At 32.6% G+C, this 15,692-nt stretch overlaps 1 long non-coding RNA gene across 1 annotated transcript; it reads right to left on the reverse strand.

Moving 5' to 3' along the window:
• Positions 1-8,465: 8,465 nt before the first annotated feature.
• On the reverse strand, positions 8,466-10,864 carry LOC128159999 (uncharacterized). Its single transcript, XR_008240224.1, has 2 exons — positions 10,325-10,864; positions 8,466-8,762 (listed from the first exon to the last, which is right to left on the reverse strand). It is a non-coding gene; the product is annotated as an uncharacterized LOC128159999 (long non-coding RNA).
• Positions 10,865-15,692: the final 4,828 nt, after the last annotated feature.

The raw sequence follows: 15,692 nt of genomic DNA on the forward strand, positions 1-15,692 counted from the left end.
TTAAACCCCGATATCTCTGCAATGCATCGTCCGATTTTAAAACGGTTTTCAGTGTTAGATTCAGCTTAATAAGCTCTACAAAACACATATACATTTTTTATTAAATCAGAAAATTCATTTTTTCGAAAATTTTGTTTTACTTCCGGTTTCGACCGGAAGTGATAGATTTTCATTTCCAGCCTTATTACAGAGGTAAATCAATCAAATCATAACCATTCAAAATTTCATGCCTCTATCTTAAAGCGTTTTTGAGAAAAGTCCGGGACAAAATGACTTTTTGAAATTTTTAAAAATGACCTCACGTCAAAACGGGAGTGACGTTCTCTTTAAAACTTTAATATTTTTGAGGGACGCCAACTAACAAAAATCTCTGAAAATTTCATCAAAATCGGTTAAACACTTTTTGAGTTATGAAGCAAAAAAGGAGTCAGAAGAAAAGAAAAAGAATAATAATAATAACTAGAGCAAAGCTCGTTGCAAAGCAACGAGTGGGTCTTCCGTTAATGTCGGAAGTAAAGCTGGAAGTTCCTGTAAGAAGCAGAGCTCTTAAACCAATAACAAGAGTAACCAAAATGAAAAGATAAAAAAATCGAATTATTCCTGGTACGACTTAACAAAATACGAATGATTTTAAGTACGACTGAACAAACACCTTTCCGATTTCAAGAACAACTTAACAAAAAAAAATCCGAATTGTTCAAGTACGACTTAACAATTATTTTTGGTACGAGTTAATATTACTTTGAACATTACGCTATTTTTTAAACCAAGGACGCGGAATCAAAATTTCCGGAAAAATCAATTTTTAAACCCCGATATCTCTGTAATGCATCGTCCGATTTTAAAACGGCTTTCAGTGTTTGATTCAGCTAATTAAACTCTACAAAACACATATTCATTTTTCATTTGATCAGAAAATTCATTTTTTCGAAAAATTTGTTTCACTTCCGGTTTCGACCGGAAGTGACAGATTTTCATTTCCAGCCTTATTACAGAGGTAAATCGACCAAATCATCACCATTGAAATTTTCAAGCCTCTTTCTTAAAGCGTTTTTGAGAAAAGTCCGGGACAAAATGACTTTTTGAAATTTTTAAAAATGACGTCACGTCAAAACGGAGGTGACGTTCTTTCTAAAACTTTAACATTTTTGAGGGACGCCAACTTGCAAACATCTCTGAAAATTTCATCAAAATCGGTTAAAAACTTTTTGAGTTATGAAGCAAAAAAGGAGTCAGAAGAAAAGAAAAAGAATAATAACTAGAGCAAAGCTCGTTGCAAAGCAACGAGTGGGTCTTCCGTTAATGTCGGAAGTAAAGCTGGAAGTTCCTGTAAGAAGCAGAGCTCTTAAACCAATAACAAGAGTAACAAAAATAAAAAGATAAAAAATCGAATTATTCCTGGTAGGACTTAACAAAATCCGAATGATTTTAAGTACGACTTAACAAAAACCTTTCTGATTTCAAGAACGACTTAACAAAAAAATCCGAATCAGTTCAAGTACGATTTAACAAATATTTTTGGTACGAATTAACTTAACTTTTAACTTAATGCTATTTTTTAAACCAAGAACGTGGAATCAAAATTTCCGGAAAAATCAATTTTTAAACCCCAATATCTCTGTAATGCATCCTCCGATTTAAAAACGGTTTTCAGTGTTAGATTCAGCTTATTAAGCTCTACATAATACATATACGTTTTTTATTTGATCAAAAAATTCAAATTTTCGAAAAATTTGATTTCCTTCCGGTTTCGACCGGAAGTGACGGATTTTCATTTCCAGCCTTATTACAGAGGCAAAACGATCAATATATAAACTCGAAAATTTTTAACTTTCTATCTTGAAGCGTTTTTGATAAAAGCCGCGGACAAAATGACTTTTTGAAATTTTTAAAAATGACGTAACGTAAAAACAGAAGTGACGTTGCTATAGAAACTTTAACATCTTTGAGGCATTATAATTTCACATTATCTCTGAGAGTTTCATAAAAATCGGTTAAAAACTTTTTGAGTTATGAAGCCGAAAAGAAGTCAGAAAAAAAAAGAAAAAGTATAATAATAAAAAGAAACCGAAGAATAACAAGAGGGTCTTCCGTTGAAATCGGAAGACCCTAATAATAATTAAAAGAAACAATAGAATAACAAGAGGGTCTTCCGTTGGAAACGGAAGACCCTAATAATAAAAAGAAACCGAAGAATAACAAGAGGGTCTTCCGTTGAAAACGGAAGACCCTAATAATAATAATAATAGAAAGAAACAATAGAATAACAAGAGAGTCTTCCGTTGGAAACGGAAGACCCAAATAACTAGAGCAAAGCTCGTTGCAAAGCAACGAGTGGGTCTTCCGTTAATGTCGGAAGTAAAGCTGGAAGTTCCTGTAAGAAGCAGAGCTCTTAAACCAATAACAAGAGTAACGATAATAAAAAGATGAAAAAAAAAATCGAATTATTCCTGGTACGACTTAACAAAATCCGAATAATTTTAAGTACGAATTAGCAAAAACCTTTCTGATTCCAAGAACGACTAAACAAAAAAATCCGAATGTGTTCAAGTACGACTTAACAATTATTTTTGGTACAAGTTAATTTTACTTCGAACATAACGCTATTTTCTTAACCAAGAACGTGGAATTGAAATTTCCGGAAAACTCAATTTTTAAATCCCAATAAGATTGTAATGCATCGTCCGATTTTAAAACGGATTTCAGTTTAAAATTAAGCATAAAAAAGCTTTTTTGTTGCTTTATGTTTAATATCAAATTATTGGTGAGAAAAGAGTTATTATAAAAAGACTTAATAGCCCTTCTGGTCCCTAATTTGAGGGGTCAGCCCCTTTTTCTTGATATCAAATAAAAGGTCTCGCTAATTTAAACATATTTTGTTCTACAAGTGTTCACAAATTGTAAACGTTATCGAGATATCTAAACAACTGTGTTTTAGGGGCTGACCCTTTAACCCCTTATCGGGGCCACCAACAACAACATTTTTGGTATCATTTTGTTAAGAACATTATTTTAAACAACTTTTGTTCTACATTCCTTTCCAAAATATTTCTCCTTCTCAAGATAAAAATGATCAAAGTTTTGGACTTCTGGCCCCTTGAATCCCCTAATCATGTAACATATGAATTAGGTATGATACTGTATAGATAAACAGTTGTACAATGAACATTTTTGCTTCCATAAATAATAACAAAACATTTTTCAGTAAAGAGTTATTATAAAAAGACTTTAGAGCCCCCTGGCCCCTAATATGAGGGGCCAGTCCCTTTTTCTTGATATCAAATTAAAGGTCTTGCAAATATAAACATATTTTGTTCAACAAGTGTTTAGGAATTGTTAACCGTTCTCAAGATATCTGTATAAATGTGTTTTGAGGGCCGAACCTTAAACTCCTTACCGGGGCCACCAACAACAAAATTTTAGTTTTCCTATTGTTGAGAACATTATTTTAAACAATTTTGTTCTACAGTGCTATCCAAAATTTTTCTCCTTTTTCTGATATTAATGATCAAATTTTTCAACTTCTGGCCCCTTGAAACCCCTAATTACGTAACATATGACTAAAGGATTGTATTGAATAGATAAACAGCTGTACAGTAAACATTTTTGCTTCTATAATTAATAACAAAATATTGTTCAGTAAAGAGTTATTATAAGAAGACTTTAGAGCCATCTTGGCCCCTAATTTGAGGGGCCAGCCCCTTTTTCTTGATATCAAATTAAAGGTCTTGCAAAATTAAACAACTTTTGCATTACATGTGTTAACAAAATATTTATACATCAAAAGATATTACAGAAAATGTGCGAAAATTTCGTGAAAAAAATTGGTGCTAATTTTCAGGTTCAGGCGAGCTTCGAGGCCTTGAGCTATTTTTATAATCGGAAGCATGGGGGTACATCTACATACATTCATCTACAATCCCTGAAAATTTCAAGCTTCTATCTTGATTAGTTTTGGAGGAGATGCGTGGACAAAATGACCCTTAAAAATTTACAAAATCGTCAATATCTGAAACCGGAAGTGACGTCATCATTTCAAAATTTAATTATATGTAGCACCGATCATGCTTTATCAGTCCTGAAAATTTTGTACATAACGGTTGTATAGTTTTTGAGAAATAGCGCTCCAAAAAAGTCAGAAAAAGAAAAAAAAAGAATAACTAGAGCAAAGCTCGTTGCAAAGCAACGAGTGGGTCTTCCGTTAATGTCGGAAGTAAAGCTGGAAGTTCGTGTAAGAAGCAGGGCTCTTAAAACAACGGCAAGAGTAACTAAAATAAAAAAAAATAAAATAAATCGAATTATTCCTGGTACGACTTAACAAAATACGAATGATTTTTAAGTACGACTTAACAAAAACTTTTCCGATTTCAAGTTCGACTTAACAAAAAAAATCCGAATGTGTTCAAGTACGACTTTACAATTATTTTTGGTACGAGTTAATTTTACTTTGAACATTCCGCTATTTTTCAAACCAAGGACGCGGAAACAAAATTTCCGGAAAAAATCAAATTTTGAACCCCGATATCTCTGTAATGCATCGTCTGATTTTCAAACGGATTTCAGTATTAGGTTCAGCTTAAAAAGCTCTACAGAATTCGTATACGTTTTTTATTAAATTAAAAAATTCAATTTTTCGAAAAATTTGATTTACTTCCAGTTTCGACCCGAAGTGACGGATTTTTATTTCCAGCCTTATTGCACATGTAAATAGCCAAATTTTATAACCACAGAAAATTTCAAGACTCTATCTTTAAGCGTTTTTGAGAAATGTCGCGGACAAAATGACTTTTTTAAAAGTTTAAAAATGACGTAGCGTCAAAACGGAAGTGACGTTGTTATGGAAACTTGAACATCTTTGAGGCATTATAATTGCACATAATCCATGCAAGTTTCCAGTAAATTAGTTGAAAACTTTCTGAGTTATGAAGCCGAAAAGGAGTCAGAAAAAAAAGAAAAAGAAAAAAAATAATAATAACTAGAGCAAAGCTCGTTGCAAAGCAACGAGTGGGTTTTCCGCTAATGTTGAAAGCAACGCTAAAAGTACGTCTAAGAAGCAGAGTTCTTAATCTAGTAACAAAGAAACCAAAGTACAAAAAGATAAAAAAAAATCGAATGATTCTTGGTACAACTTAACATGATCCGAATGTTTTTAAGTACGACTTAACCAAAAACCCTTAACCATTTCAAGAACGACTTAACAAAAAAACCCAATGTGTTTAAGTACGACTTAACAAATTTGACTTCTTTTTAGGTACAAGTTTACTTTACCTTGAACTAACATCTTTTTTCTTAACCCAGAATGCAAAATTAAAATTTATGTAAAAAATCAATTTTGCTAAAAACATAATTCTGAGCAACTTTTCCTCTTCACTGCTTTTCAAAAGGTTGACCTTTTGTACTGTGTGCTCGTTGCGTCATTAATTGTCTGAAACTTATCGATGTTAAGTTTACTTTACTGTACTTCTGTGAATATTTTCTATGTAAAATTACTATGAACCAGACAACATTGAAATGGTGAACTTTTCAAAGGGCCCCGCTTATGTTATTTCATAGAATTCTGCTTTGACCTTGACCTATAACTTGAAATTTTTCCAGCTGGCATAGAACTTTTAATTCAATTTCATTCCCCCTAACATACATGCATTTTTGTTCAATCTGACCAAGATTAAGCATATTTGGAAAATAATCTACTATTTAAAACTAATTTTAAAAAGATCTGCTATGACCTTCACATTGACAGACTTGGTTCAAGGTCACTGCACGCCATTAACCAATAAACTCTGTAAAGGTAAAATATTAGCCAAATAGGGGCTAAAAGGAGAGTATATCTATGCTCTTAAAATATGGATTTTTGTGTGATCTGATATGACCTTGACTCTTCATCTACAAATATCATTCGAGGTCATTGCATATATTTTGAACAAAGGCATCATGTGGGTAAAGTATGAGGCTGAATGGAGCAAAGGGAGAGAAGACATACTCCGGACAAGGATTTTTAAAAATATAATTCTGATATGACCTTCACAGTTTCTTTTCACTGAAAATAGGTTCAAGGTCACTACACACCCTTTCACCCTTTACTCAAAAGCTCTGCTTATGTGAAGTCTGAGCCAAATAGGGGTTAGTAGAAATTATATATGCTCTCAAAAAAGGATTTTTGCATGATCCGATATGATCTTCACACGTTACCTAGAAATTTCATGCAAGGTCACTGCACATCGTTTAACCATAGAGACACTCTGTGAGTATTAGCCAGATTGGACCAAAGGGAAAAAAGATATGCCCCAGACAAGGATTTTATATATATAATTCTGCTATGACCTTAACCTTATACCTAAAAACATGGTTCAAGGTCACTGCACATCCTTCAACCAAAGGAACCCTGTGGATGAGGTATGAGCCAGATTGGGCCAAGGGGAGAGAAGCTATGCTCCTGTCAAGCCAATCTCGGATGGACAGACCGACAAATTGATCACTAGAAGGCGCCCGCATAAACATGCCTTTTTATCTAAAATAGTATCCATGCTATCTGCCCATGGTGAATAGTCATCAAAACCATTCATTAGCAGAATTTGATTTCCCTCCTTTTTAAGGTGGTATGGGACATCTGTCGATATTAATGTGGATTAAAGTACTATATAATTGAAAACTTTTCACCGGTTTAGAATTTTCAAATTTTACAATATTTAACCAAAAAATAGCTTTTAAAAATATTTGAAAAGGTAAAAATTGTAAAAACCCCAGCGGGATTCGAACTCATGACTTACAGATTCCTAGTAAACCCTCTAACCCACTGTGCTAAGGAGTTAGGTGACCATTTTTGAGAAGAAACTACATGTACTTATATAATTACACTTTATTTTATTGTTTATTTCGATAAACAATACGTTACAACATGGAAGTGTCCCATATCACCTTAAACTCGGAACACCTCTGACCTAATAAGATCGCCGCATTAAATACAAAGTTTGATTTAACTCTAATTTGTTTATCATCAAGAAATTCTGCATCGCTGACAAATAAAGTTTTCTTCTGTATAATGAAATACCAATTAACTGACTATTCAGACAATAGCAAGTTTATTGTCCCATTCAACAGCTACTATTTTCCTTGGCTTTGCCTCATTAAATATTTGCTGTCTTGGGGGACAATAAACTTGCTATTGTCCTCATACCCAGTAAATACTAAATAGGCATATAATATCCCATCCACCTACATTTCATGTTATATAACCTCCCGTTTGTAACCTTCAATTTCACTGTAAAGTCAACATATCTGTCATAGCCGCAAGTTTCACAATTTATTTCTGCTTCTCATGTACTTAAAATTAGGGGCCTTAATATTGCTTACCAATTCCAACAAGAGACATCCCTCTAACTATTGGTAATCATTAAAATTCATTTCATGAATCTACGCAACAATGATAAACCTTCAAGTACAGTCACTCTCAATTTTACAAAAATATTGACGGTACTTTATCCGAAACTGTTCCTTGTATCTTTAACTTAGTACACTAACATTTTTATGAAAAGACGGTTTGTCTTAGAATAAGAAAGCTAATGCAATTCTGAGAAAAAGAATACCACATATTGCCAATTCCATTGAGGTTTAATAAAAATATGGCCATTTAAGTGAACCCACCATTTCCAATTTCCTTTAGTAAACACAGATTTACAGGGTTCTCCATAGTAAAACATCTTTATCTGACCTTTTAGAGGTCAACTTTTGTTCAACCACCTTTAAAAAGAAACCTTATTCAATACAACATATGCCTACATGATATAATCATGATAAAAGCTTCACATCACTTAGAAATACCCTTACATGTATACCCCCCACCCCCCAATCTTTTGATTTTCATAAAAAGTCATGGTTTGAAATGTTTTACCTAATTTTATGAAACATGTGGCAATTTCCTTGAGTCATTTCTCACACATATTTGAAAACAATCATCAATGATTCTAAAATGTGATCTTTATTTGTTTATTGTATGATTTGTACCATTTTAATTAACAAATAGACAGCTGTCCTGCTTGTGATTTCTTGTTTTCATGAAAAAAGTAAGCTAACAATCATATTTAGTGAATATCTAATCTATTCTGATTTCTAGTCTTCTTCTAACCATGCTAAAACAGTAAGTTACAACCTACAAGTTAGACATCTGCCTTAAATTAGAATTAAATTCAAACACACCCAGGTAGCTGGAGACAGAGTTGATTTCAATGAAAAATGTTCAAATTTGAAATGTTTTTCTACTTTTTTATGCATATATACCTTAGAAAGGTAGAAATAGGTTGTTTCTTGTTCATTTCAAAAGTAATTATCATAGCAGATGTTATTTCAAAGTCAAATGTACATTTACATATCCTACATGTAATCTTAATGCAGACAATTAAATAGAGGGGGGGGGTTCAATTATGTAAACACATCTAAATATCTTTATGAAATAAAAAATAAAGGAAACATAATTGTATACTTTTATTGAAAAACAAATTTTCACAGCAATTATGAATTTCTTTAAACAGCCTTAATTTTGTTTTCATAATTTCTTATCAAACACAAACCACAACATGGCATGATGCTTTCTTCAAGTTCCATTATTGTTCATGCATTATCGGATTTAATTTGAATTACCGGTAAATAGTCTGTAGAACACAAGGAATATGCATGTGGATAGAGGTGACAGGTTAATCTCAGGAGCTGACCCACAAGAATCAACAGGTACCGGTAAAAGCCATGTGGTAACAAGAGTCTGTTTTGAGCTGAAATAAATAAAAAAAATAATTAGCTGTGTTTACATACATGTACTAGTAATAGCTGTGTTTACATTAACATATGCATAGTATTTCTGTAAAAAATACACTGACCATGCAGTGTAATAAGTATGACATATCCCAATACATGACATAACATTTAGGCAGTACAAGATCAAAAATTTGCATATCAAGTCATAATATAATATTAAAAAATTTTCATAGGTATAAACACTTATCAAATTGAGAAAGAGAGAGAGTGAGAGAGAGAGAGTTTATTACCATACTTGTAGTGCAACAGTCAATATTTCAATTCGTAAATTACAAACGAATATTACCCACCGAACAGCGTCAAAGTACTGGTACTGGTATTAGCTTCTGGTATACCATTTTTTATCAATTCTACTGTGTATATTTTGTTTGCAAATAAATTTAGCGAGGGTTTTTGTTTATTTTCTTATAAATTACATGTTTTAAAAACAATACTACGTGTAATAAGCATAAAACATGTATGAGTAAACTTAATGAAGAATTTTTAATAGATTATTTTTCAAAGAATGTGGTACATTAAATGTATGTCAATCTTTATAAAACTAGCGTATATTTCGTGCGCCATAAATTGCAAGTTTTTTGTAAATATCATTTACTTGCATGATAGGTATATATGGTCTAACCAAAATTTTCTTCATAAAGCTACAGCTGTATGTACCACATATATGTTTTGTCACAAGTATACATTTAAAAAAAAAATACCCAAATTCCAACAGTTTAAATAAACTCAACTCATTCTCTGATAAGTTCATTGTGTTTTGTGCGTGCATATCTTATTTGTCTGCTGCAACAGCAGCCAATCAGCGGTAAGCTGAATCCACAAAAAGAAAGTTTGTGTTTTAGGAGCGGGTAAATTGTTTATGCGACACTGTCAAGAAAACCACACCAAATAATAACAAGAAACATAAATATTCACTTAAATGTATTCTGTTGTAAAGTAAAGGTTTTTAACACTTATTGCATCTTGCAAAACATGTGATGACCTTAATCATCTGTCATATATCTGATATACATGTATATGTAAAAGATGGGAGAAATAACGACGGAACAAAGTGGGATTCGAACCTGGCCCCCTGAATCTCTAGTCAGGTGCTCTACCAACTGAGCTATCAATGATCGGCATCATAAAGATATCAAAGTCATGTTTTAACTCTGAAGTCTGAAGTATACAATTTTATTTACTTGAAGTTATGTCTACAGGGTATTCATGACTACATTTGGAGACCTCTGCACAAGAATATATGATATGTTTCTAATTAGACCCTGCTTTGAATTTTGAGTTGAAAATTCACAATCTGTTATTTTTTTAAATAGATAAATTCAGTTACCCTTTCCAGTCCCCCATGAACCTCGAGCGAGTCTAAACACCCATGAAACATGTAAAAATTACACGTTAGTAAACAAACACCCACACCATAACAAAAACATCTAACAGTGTGCACGTACTTACATGTACATCTATACTATATACTAAATTTTAACCAGTTAACAAGAAACTTTAAAAGGAGTAAAAGCCTCACCTTCTTCAGTAACATCCACATAAATCACACACTTTAATGTCCATCTTTTCTCCTTTATTACTCGTAGATTATCAACGGCTGATCGTCGACAGAAGTGTGGCTGTCAGAATTTCCTCGTAAACGATTCACACGAGAAAAATATCCTCCTTAAACAAATATGTAGTATTGTTCCCTGTGCATGTTCATATGTTTCACAGCAAATTGAAAATGCATGTGTACACCGAAAGAATACACAACTTCTCTTCTGCATTACGGCTCTCTCTTTTCTACAATGCCGTTCGTTACTGTTTACATTCGGCGCGCGCGCGCGGGGGTCACAAACAGGGGCGCCCCGACAAATAGTTGCACATAGAACGTTTAAATAATGTGTGTTCATTGAATTCATAAATGATATAGATGAAAAAAATGAAATTGAATCACAACAATTTATCTAAGACGCAACACAACGTAATGCAGTAAATGCCTGGGCCTTAATGTGGCATTTGTTCGCTTGTGTGTCTATGTAGACATATTAACTCGTTCATGTACGATTCTCACATATTTGTTTTATGAAATTTGAAAAAAATATAGGTCAGAACTTGTTTAATTTGATACCAAATGACATTATTTAATATATTAACAATAACTAAATTATTTTTTTTTCATAAAATGATAACGATTTTTGCTATCAGAAAAATACGTGTATGAGCTGCTGACCCCTAATTATAGGGGCCAGCCCTTTTTTCTTAATTTTAAATGAAAGCTCTTGTTATTCTAAACAACTTTTGTTCTATATGTATTAACAAAATATTTTTAGTTTAAAGGTTATAATACAAAAAGCAACAAAATTTCAGCCCCGAAAAAATCTTAAACTTTGGCGACAAATAGCTCAAAAACTAACAAAGAAATTACCAAAATTTTCATGCCAGCAAAATTATAAAATGTTACCGACAATTTCGCCAAATTTCATGCATCTATCATCTGTAGTTCCCGAGATCAACTCTGGACAAAAGACCCCCCAATTTTCAATTAAAGGGCAATAACTCATAACCGGAAGTGAATTTTAAAAATTAGAAAAAAACGTCTAGAGATATTAATATCATCTACATACCCTGAAAGTTTCATAGCAATCAGACAAAAAATGTTCGAGAAATCTCGTGCACAAAATTTGCGGGAAAAAAAAAATAACTAGAGCAAAGCTCGTTGCAAAGCAACGAGTGGGTTTTCCGCTAATGTCGAAAGCAACGCTAGAAGTACGTCTAAGAAGCAGAGTTCTTAATCTAGTAACAAAGAAACCTAAGTACAAAAAGATAAAAAAAAATCGAATGATTCTTGGTACAACTTAACATGATCCGAATGTTTTTAAGTACGACTTAACCAAAAACCCTTAACCATTTCAAGAACGACTTAACAAAAAAACCCAATGTGTTTAAGTACGACTTAACAAATTTGACTTCATTTTAGGTACAAGTTTACTTTACCTTGAACTAACATCTTTTTTCTTAACCCAGAATGCAAAATTAAAATTTATATAAAAAATCAATTTTGTTTAAAACATAATTCTGAGCAACTTTTCCTCTTCACTGCTTTTCAAAAGGTTGACCTTTCGTACTGTGTGCTCGTTGCGTCATTAATTGTCAGAAACTTATCGATGTTAAGTTTACTTTACTGTACTTCTGTGAATATTTTCTATGTAAAATTACTATGAACCAGACAACATTGAAATGGTGAACATTTCAAAGGGCCCCGCTAATGTTATTTCAGAGAATTCTGCTTTGACCTTGACCTATAACTTGAAATTTTTCCAGCTGGCATAGAACTTTTAATTCAATTTCATTCCCCCTAACATACATGCATTTTTGTTCAATCTGACCAAGATTAAGCATATTTGGAAAATAATCTACTATTTAAAACTAATTTTAAAAAGATCTGCTATGACCTTCACATTGACAGACTTGGTTCAAGGTCACTGCACGCCATTAACCAATAAACTCTGTAAAGGTAAAATATTAGCCAAATAGGGGCTAAAAGGAGAGTATATCTATGCTCTTAAAATATGGATTTTTGTGTGATCTGGTATGACCTTGACTCTTCATCTACAAATATCATTCGAGGTCATTGCATATATTTTGAACAAAGGCATCATGTGGGTAAAGTATGAGGCTGAATGGAGCAAAGGGAGAGAAGATATACTCCGGACAAGGATTTTTAAAAATATAATTCTGATATGACCTTCACAGTTTCTTTTCACTGAAAATAGGTTCAAGGTCACTACACACCCTTTCACCCTTTACTCAAAAGCTCTGCTTATGTGAAGTCTGAGCCAAATAGGGGTTATTAGAAATTATATATGCTCTCAAAAAAGGATTTTTGCATGATCCGATATGATCTTCACCCGTTACCTAGAAATTTCATGCAAGGTCACTGCACATCGTTTAACCATAGAGACACTCTGTGAGTATTAGCCAGATTGGACCAAAGGAAAAAAAGATATGCCCCAGACAAGGATTTTATATATATAATTCTGCTATGATCTTAACCTTATACCTAAAAACATGGTTCAAGGTCACTGCACATCCTTCAACCAAAGGAACCCTGTGGATGAGGTATGAGCCAGATTGGGCCAAGGGGAGAGAAGCTATGCTCCTGTCACGCCATCTCGGATGGACAGACCGACAAATTGATCACTAGAAGGCGCCCGCATAAACATGCCTTTTTATCTAAAATAGTATCCATGCTATCTGCCCATGGTGAATAGTCATCAAAACCATTCATTAGCAGAATTTGATTTCCCTCCTTTTTAAGGTGGTATGGGACATCTGTCGATATTAATGTGGATTAAAGTACTATATAATTGAAAACTTTTCACCTGTTTAGAATTTTCAAATTTTACAATATTTAACCAAAAAATAGCTTTTAAAAATATTTGAAAAGGTAAAAATTGTAAAAACCCCAGCGGGATTCGAACTCATGACTTACAGGTTCCTAGTAAACCCTCTAACCCACTGTGCTAAGGAGTTAGGTGACCATTTTTGAGAAGAAACTACATGTACTTATATAATTACACTTTATTTTATTGTTTATTTCGATAAACAATACGTCACAACATGGAAGTGTCCCATATCACCTTAAACTCGGAACACCTCTGACCTAATAAGATCGCCGCATTAAATACAAAGTTTGATTTAACTCTAATTTGTTTATCATCAAGAAATTCTGCATCGCTGACAAATAAAGTTTTCTTCTGTATAATGAAATACCAATTAACTGACTATTCGGACAATAGCAAGTTTATTGTCCCATTCAACAGCTACTATTTCCCTTGGCTTTGCCTCATTAAATATTTGCTGTCTTGGGGGACAATAAACTTGCTATTGTCCTCATACCCAGTAAATACTAAATAGGCATATAATATCCCATCCACCTACATTTCATGTTATATAACCTCCCGTTTGTAACCTTCAATTTCACTGTAAAGTCAACATATCTGTCATAGCCGCAAGTTTCACAATTTATTTCTGCTTCTCATGTACTTAAAATTAGGGGCCTTAATATTGCTTACCAATTCCAACAAGAGACATCCCTCTAACTATTGGTAATCATTAAAATTCATTTCATGAATCTACGCAACAATGATAAACCTTCAAGTACAGTCACTCTCAATTTTACAAAAATATTGACGGTACTTTATCCGAAACTGTTCCTTGTATCTTTAACTTAGTACACTAACATTTTTATGAAAAGACGGTTTGTCTTAGAATAAGAAAGCTAATGCAATTCTGAGAAAAAGAATACCACATATTGCCAATTCCATTGAGGTTTAATAAAAATATGGCCATTTAAGTGAACCCACCATTTCCAATTTCCTTTAGTAAACACAGATTTACAGGGTTCTCCATAGTAAAACATCTTTATCTGACCTTTTAGAGGCCAACTTTTGTTCAACCACCTTTAAAAAGAAACCTTATTCAATACAACATATGCCTACATGATATAATCATGATAAAAGCTTCACATCACTTAGAAATACCCTTACATGTATACCCCCTACCCCCCAATCTTTTGATTTCCATAAAAAGTCATGGTTTGAAATGTTTTACCTAATTTTATGAAAGATGTGGCAATTTCCTTGAGTCATTTCTCACACATATTTGAAAACAATCATCAATGATTCTAAAATGTGATCTTTATTTGTTTATTGTATGATTTGTACCATTTTAATTAACAAATAGACAGCTGTCCTGCTTGTGATTTCTTGTTTTCATGAAAAAAGTAAGCTAACAATCATATTTAGTGAATATCTAATCTATTCTGATTTCTAGTCTTCTTCTAACCATGCTAAAACAGTAAGTTACAACCTACAAGTTAGACATCTGCCTTAAATTAGAATTAAATTCAAACACACCCAGGTAGCTGGAGACAGAGTTGATTTCAATGAAAAATGTTCAAATTTGACATGTTTTTCTACTTTTTTATGCATATATACCTTAGAAAGGTAGAAATAGTTTGTTTCTTGTTCATTTCAAAAGTAATTATCATAGCAGATGTTATTTCAAAGTCAAATGTACATTTACATATCCTACATGTATATCTTAATGCAGACAATTAAATAGAGGGGGGGGGGGTTCAATTATGTAAACACATCTAAATATCTTTATGAAATAAAAAATAAAGGAAACAAAATTGTATACTTTTATTGAAAAACAAATTTTCACAGCAATTATGAATTTCTTTAAACAGCCTTAATTTTGTTTTCATAATTTCTTATCAAACACAAACCACAACATGGCATGATGCTTTCTTCAAGTTCCATTATTGTTCATGCATTATCGGATTTAATTTGAATTACCAGTAAATAGTGTGTAGAACACAAGGAATATGCATGTGGATAGAGGTGACAGGTTAATCTCAGGAGCTGACCCACAAGAATCAACAGGTACCGGTAAAAGCCATGTGGTAACAAGAGTCTGTTTTGAGCTGAAATAAATAAAAAAAATAATTAGCTGTGTTTACATACATGTACTAGTAATAGCTGTGTTTACATTAACATATGCATAGTATTTCTGTAAAAAATACACTGACCATGCAGTGTAATAAGTATGACATATCCCAATACATGACATAACATTTAGGCAGTACAAGATCAAAAATTTGCATATCAAGTCATAATATAATATTAAAAAAATTTCATAGGTATAAACACTTATCAAATTGAGAAAGAGAGAGAGTTTGAGAGAGAGAGAGTTTATTACCATACTTGTAGTGCAACAGTCAATATTTCAATTCGTAAATTACAAACGGATATTACCCACCGAACAGCGTCAAAGTACATGTACTGGTATTAGCTTCTGGTATACCATTTTTTATCAATTCTACTGTGTATTTTTTG

Source organism: Crassostrea angulata, chromosome 8 (genome assembly GCF_025612915.1).
Source record: "Crassostrea angulata isolate pt1a10 chromosome 8, ASM2561291v2, whole genome shotgun sequence".
Classification (NCBI taxonomy): Eukaryota; Metazoa; Mollusca; class Bivalvia; order Ostreida; family Ostreidae; genus Magallana; species Magallana angulata.